Source organism: Bombyx mori, chromosome 22 (assembly GCF_030269925.1).
Source record: "Bombyx mori chromosome 22, ASM3026992v2".
Taxonomy (NCBI): Eukaryota; Metazoa; Arthropoda; class Insecta; order Lepidoptera; family Bombycidae; genus Bombyx; species Bombyx mori.
The window spans coordinates 11,393,307-11,399,840 of record NC_085128.1 but is presented as its reverse complement, the minus strand read 5'-3'; the positions used below and the strand labels follow the sequence as shown (position 1 = coordinate 11,399,840).

The window sequence follows — 6,534 nt, the reverse complement described above, 5'->3', positions numbered from 1 at the left end:
AGATGAACTTATGTTCCATCTCTTCACTATAAAGCGTATGCCACTGGCCAGCATGACATGGGTGGTATATAAATCTCAGAACTATTACAATATGGCTGTCCTATCTATCAGAAATATTCTAGTTCTAAATGGATTACATAATCGCATTACTCAATAATTCGACGAATATCTACGGACGAAATCTAACTGCGTCGAGAGAATGGATTTTGCCGATTCAGTGAGAGCACCGGCAGTTGAATTATCGGCACCTTGCCGCTTCATTCCGATTCATTTGATAGCGTTTGCACTTTACCTTCAATCCGAATCACTGTAATTTTCATTAGTAACGATGATTCTTTAAGATATCCGTCTACGTCTTCGCCCAGTCGTCGTTATCTGAGAATAAAATCACTAGGATACCTTGAACCGTCCGTAATTTTTTTGAAATGGTAGATGATCGTGCGTTCCTGCTATAAAATAATACTCCATAATTTAAATTTTCATACATTATAGTGCCCTACCGAACCGTGAGTAGTTAGAATAGCCCCTTCGACTGCAAAAGATTAGGTAGAAAAAATATATAAGTATGTTTACTAGATATTTGAGATATCCTTTTTTACTTTTATATAATGTTCACGATTCACGAAATTCAATTTGAACAGAACTCTCTAATACTTAATATTTAATGTCACCTGAGAATATTTCTCGGAGGGAATTTAGAAAATCCAAGAGTAGAAATTATTGATTCAATTGAAGCACCTAATTCTGAAATATCCATCCAATAATCTTGGTCAGGACTAAGGCTGCTTTTATTAATTTTTGACTTTTCGTTCACAGTCTAATATTGGAATACTGGTACTGTCTTATCACATAGATTAAGGCATAGATTTCTCATATCTTAAATCAATAACAATGTATTCATTTGACGAATTTGTAATTGATGAGATTTTTTTTCAGCCCTCCACTGGCGATGGCTGGTGGGGCATGTCGGAGTCGAGCCGACTAAAACCTCCTGTCGCTCAACATCCAACGTCCAAACCTCGCATGAGACAGAACTCATGAAAAGGCAAAAGGGGGGAACGAAGCGTTTAGTGCGGAGCACATCTCTCCTGTCACCTTCTCCGTCGGGACGCCGAACCAGCGGTCGTCGGCGCCACGACCACTAGCCCTCTCGGTTGGCAGGCTATAGGCCCGCCTAGATGGCGCCTGTAAGAGTGAGTTACCCCGCTGGGTGCGAACCAGCGTGGGTCGAGGATAGCCTGCCTTCCATCACCCGAATGCTCTTGCGTAAAACGCGTGCAGAGCAGCTTTTACATCGCCTTCTCAGGCCTCCCTCGCAGGTCCTCAGACCGACATTTAAGGGGGATTCGAAACACTTAGAGGGCAAGGGCTTGGCTAGATCCGCCTGCCTGGCTCTCACGCGCCCCACCGCCTCCTTCTGCGAGCAGCCGCAGAGCATCGATGCCACAACACTCGACAACAATAAGTCGTTTCCTATTTTTGCGATGAGGTCACCCCTCTCATGCGGGGCAAGCGACGAGCGTAATTGATGAGATAGGAGAATGACATTTAAAGATTTCTTTACATATAAGCGGAATGTATAGTTGCTTTTGTATGATTTCACTCGCGAATAGAAAATACGACCCGCTAGCGACCACAATTCAAAATGATTGTCTGGATTTGAAAGCGGCACTCGAAACGTACTAGAAACCTTTAGAATTCATGAATTACGGAGGAGTTATTCGTAACGAGGGCATAAAGCGCTTTCTCGTCTAAAATAAAAAAAAAACGAAATCTTACTGTTTTACAAACCTGAAACCGTTTTAATGAAATAGCGGACATATTAGAAACAAATAAATTTCCAATAGTCTCCGATGACCAAATTTGAATAAAAGCTTGAATTTTAAAAGGAATTCTTCAAATGAAAATTCCAGACGAATCCATCCTTTCTACGAAATTTGAAACCGATATTCGAATTGAATTGAAGAGCTCTTGCAAACCTTTAATAAGCTAATTGGTCTGTTTGCATCGGGTGGACGATACGTCGAGGGCTGTACGTAGACGGGTGCAACGCTCTCGGCCGAGTACCGGTCGGACTCCGAACATAAACAAGATAGAACACGATCCACCGCACAAGAGACACTTGACATCTTCATGTTCCACCATTGTACGCTGTGTTTTCTTTTTAATTGTACCGGAAACGGTAAGGCTTTGTGATCCTGCTTACGCGTGCTTTACGATAATGGTCGATGCAAGATAATCGAGTACGATTTAAATACAAAGGTTTTTACCGGAGCTTTTGTAGTAAAAGCGAAATATGGTAAACGGTTGTTCGTGAAATGGTTTGTGAGAAAAATACGATTGCTTATTTCTGAGAATAAAGTTTGATTTTCATTTCATTTGATGAAGGTTCTTTGCTACTTTCCATTTTAAAACCGTTGGATATGAAATCGTTATTTGTCTCACTTGCGTTTCGCATCTAATTTTTGACATTGCCCCTTGCCCTGTCCACACAATGCTAATATAAGAGACCATCGCTGGGGCCGAAAAGTTCTCGAGTGGCGACTGCGTATCGGAAGACATAGTGCGGGTAGGCTTCCCACAAGGTAGACCGATGATGACCAAGGTTGAGATTGCTTTTTGACTGTTCTTTGAATGTAAATTGTGTTTTGGCGTGCAATAAAGTGTATTCTCTCTCTCTCTCTCTCACTCCCTCTCACTCCCTCTCTCTCTCACTCCCTCTCTCTCTCACTCTCTCTCTCTCTCACTCCCTCTCTCTCTCTCACTCCCTCTCTCTCTCTCACTCCCTCTCTCTCTCACTCCCTCTCTCTCTCACTCCCTCTCTCTCTCTCTCTCACTCCCTCTCTCTCTAAGTCTAGCGGTGGATATCTGTGGGCTGAAAGATAAAACACAGGTTTGTCTCATTATGGATTTATATTGTTACTATTCAATGTGATTTGATTGCAGTAAAACAATAAACGAAATCATGCTATACGCCTTCCCCTACTCTTCTATTAAAGCCGCCCTGACTTTTGTTACAAAAACCGGACGCACGGCGAGAGCTCAATTTTGAGTGATTGTTGTACGTAAAACAATGGAAGTGATCGAAGTTTTAGCACACAACGTGAATTTATATCGGGGCTCGAACATCACTGCCTAGTAAAAATAAAAGCGCTGAACGTTCACAAAAGTATAGAAAATGTTAGTCTCTTTTCGAAATATTGGTTGTGTTGATAAAAAAATACGGTTTAGAACCGCTAAATTGACATTTTATTTCCTAGTTATCTTATTAGCATTCTATCAACCTTAATTTTGTCCAAGGTTCAAATTTCGTGTGGTGTTTTTATAATTTATCATAACGATTATAATAAAGACTGGCTTCAAACATTTTCAATAAAATTGGTAGCCGTAAGCTGAGTGTCCTTTTTGTTGTGAATCTAGAGAACACGTTTATTTTGTTATCACAAATAAGCCACAACCCATAATCTGGCAGCAATTTTCGCAAGGAAGTTGAAACTTTGTATAATTTTTAAACGGTTTTATTTAGCTCGACCTGTACGGAATTTGTTTTTTATTTATTTGGGTCAAAATTAGAAATTGAAATTTAAGCACCTTCCCGTTGTCAGATTGATCTGAAATTTGGTACACACATTTAATTTAGATGACAATACAATATAATAAAATCAATGACATTATAAATCTAAGATGGCCGCCGATACAAAATGGCGGATTACATATTTTTCCTTAAACCCCTCAATATGGGTATCAAATGAAAGGGCTACACTAGTAAAACACGATTATTATGTCAAAATTTAAAATTCAAGATGGACGCCGTTCCAAAATGCCGGACTAGGTACATATTTTTCCACAACCACCACAATATGGGTATCAAATAATAGGACTACACTAGCAGAATACTGTCATTATGTCAAAATTTCGTATTAGGTGTTACAAGTTACAAAATGGCGTATTAGGTGGGGGCATGATTAGTCGTGTCGAGAACAGTTGCGTCCAAGATTGTGTGACGTTAGAGGGGCAGATAAAAAAAATTAGGTAATTAGATACCTCGTTAGTAAGCGGTAGCTATACCACCCAAGTTAAGGTAATAGGTTAAAACGTGCCGAGGACTGTATGGCATTAGGGTGGGTAAAAATGTAATGTCGTCAGCGCTTCCCCCTCAAGATTGGGCGCATCTTGTTGTATATTAAGCCTTGCCCCTTTGCTGGACTTCTGGCGGGGTCGACCGTCAAAATGCCCCTTAATCGTGGGAACAACATGGTAACAATAAATAAAAAAGCAAACAAAAATAAAAACGAAACTGCTACACAACGAAAAAGAAGGCTCGAAAAGGCAAAAGAAAAGTATAGAACGAAACGTGCAAAGGAAAGTGAAAATGAAACCGACAGTTGACTACAGAAACGAAGAGAACGGTTAGCAACAGAAACACCTGAGCAACATGATACCAGGTTAATAGCACAACGTGAGAGACAAAGGCAGCTGGTAGAGTCAGAAACACCTGAGCGTCATGAGTGCAGGCTAGCATCACAACGTGACAGACGAAGAGAGCTAATAGCGTCAGAAACACCCGAGCGTCATGAGTCCAGGCTAGTATCACAACGTGACAAACAAAGAGAGTTGTTAGCATCAGAAACATCTGAGCGTCATGAGTCTAGGCTAGCATCACAACGTGACAGACGAAGAGAGCTAATAGCGTCAGAAACACTTGAGCGTCATGAGTCCAGGCTAAGATTACAACGTAACAGACAAATAGAGCTATTAGCGTCAGAAACACCTGAGCAACATGAGGCCAGGTTAACAGGACGGCGTGAGAGACGAAAGGAGTTAGAAGCTTCAGAAACACCTGAGCAACGCCACGACAGGTTAAATAACCAACGTGAGCGTGCACAGCAACGCAGAGCTGAAAATCATGTACAAGCGTTTGAAAATGCCATTAACACATCGTGTATACACGTTTGTGACATTTGCACGAAGCATTGATATCCTAACCAAATTCATACTGTACGTTACAACACAGCTGTATTAGGATATCTACCTGCAGAACTGTCTTCAAAAACAACATTACTTTTATGTTCGCGCTGCCAAACACATGTGACCAGTAATAAAACAATAGCACCATCAAAGGCGTACTGGAATAATCTGGATCCAGGTTCAATACCAGATGAGATTCAAGCGCTGACGCAAGTAGAGCAGCGATTGCTGTGTAGAATCATCCCGCTTGTTAAAATCGTAAAATTTACTGGGCTATACGGGCAGTACGGTTTCCGCGGACAAGCAGTGTTGTTTGCCCAAGATATATTTGAGGTCAGTGAAAGATTACCTAATATGCTTCCAAGATCTTCCAGCCAGGTGGGTATCGTTGTAGTTACAGAACGTTTGGAGAATTTGAACATCACAAGAGAGTTCACAATATCTCGCGAAAAATTCTACAGTGTTTAAGATGGTTAATCGTCGTCATCATCATCATCCTAGCGGCTTATCCCGGTCGCATCCGAAACCTCATAGCTCCGGAGTCCAGGGTCCGCTGAATCGACTTACTATAATCGTAACTGGAGGTTTTGACCATCAATAACCAGCCGTGGCGGCTTCACCAGCGAACGCCGAGCTCATGATCTACCAAAGTATAAGATATGCTCTACCATAGGTATGATTTCAGAGGAGCCCCACGTTTTTATTTTAGTCTAATATGCCTAAAAGCTATTCTGCCTAGTACTAAAATATTTTTGAACTAGAAGGTCAAAATACCTACTTGTTATAGTGTGTGCTTAGTTTACCTACCAAGCAAACCCTGGTGTTAGTGTTCTTTCATGAACTGCCTTTCGGCCGCTGACATGGTTCATGTTATGACAACCACTACCATCAGAGATATTAATGACCGAGATGACCTACGTAGGTTGATAGGTAAGTAACTATTTATTTATTTTGTAGTTTTCAGTGCACATAAAATAAAACCGTTTAACTTAAAAGTTTTTTACCGATTTTTATTAGTACTTGAGGAAACTTTTTTAGCACAGTGCAATCAATATATTATTATGACAGTATTTTATCGGATCCAAGTGCCATAATTTGTAGTGAAAATCTATAATTAATTAATTAATTAATTAATTGCCTTACAGATTTATACCGTATTGTATTTAAAATTATTTAATTTCTGTTTTGTCATTTTTATATCGCTAAATTTTTTTTTATTGCTTAGTTGGATGGAACGAGCTCGCAGCCCACCTGGTATTAAGTGGTTACTGGAGCCCATAGACATCTACAACGTAAATGCGCCACCCATCTTGAGATATAAGTTCTAAGGTCTCAGTATAGTTAAAACGGCTGTCCCACCCTTCAAACCGAAACGCATTGCTGCTTCACGGCAGAAATAGGCAGGGTGGTGGTACCTACCCGTGCGGACTAACAAGAGGGCCTACCACCAATAAGAATCCATACTCCAAACTCGTTATTTATATCGTGAGTCGGAAAGAAAATTTTCAGTCCATTTCTTTTAATCCCCGTAAACCGCATCGGCAAAGTCGAAACTTAATCCAGCGC

The 6,534-nt window shown here is 40.6% G+C and overlaps 1 long non-coding RNA gene across 1 annotated transcript; it reads right to left on the bottom strand.

Annotated features, from left to right (window-relative positions):
* Positions 1-3,537: 3,537 nt before the first annotated feature.
* On the bottom strand, positions 3,538-5,400 carry LOC134201024 (uncharacterized). The gene is made up of 2 exons (XR_009976182.1): positions 5,318-5,400; positions 3,538-3,611 (listed from the first exon to the last, which is right to left on the bottom strand). It is a non-coding gene; the product is annotated as an uncharacterized LOC134201024 (long non-coding RNA).
* Positions 5,401-6,534: the final 1,134 nt, after the last annotated feature.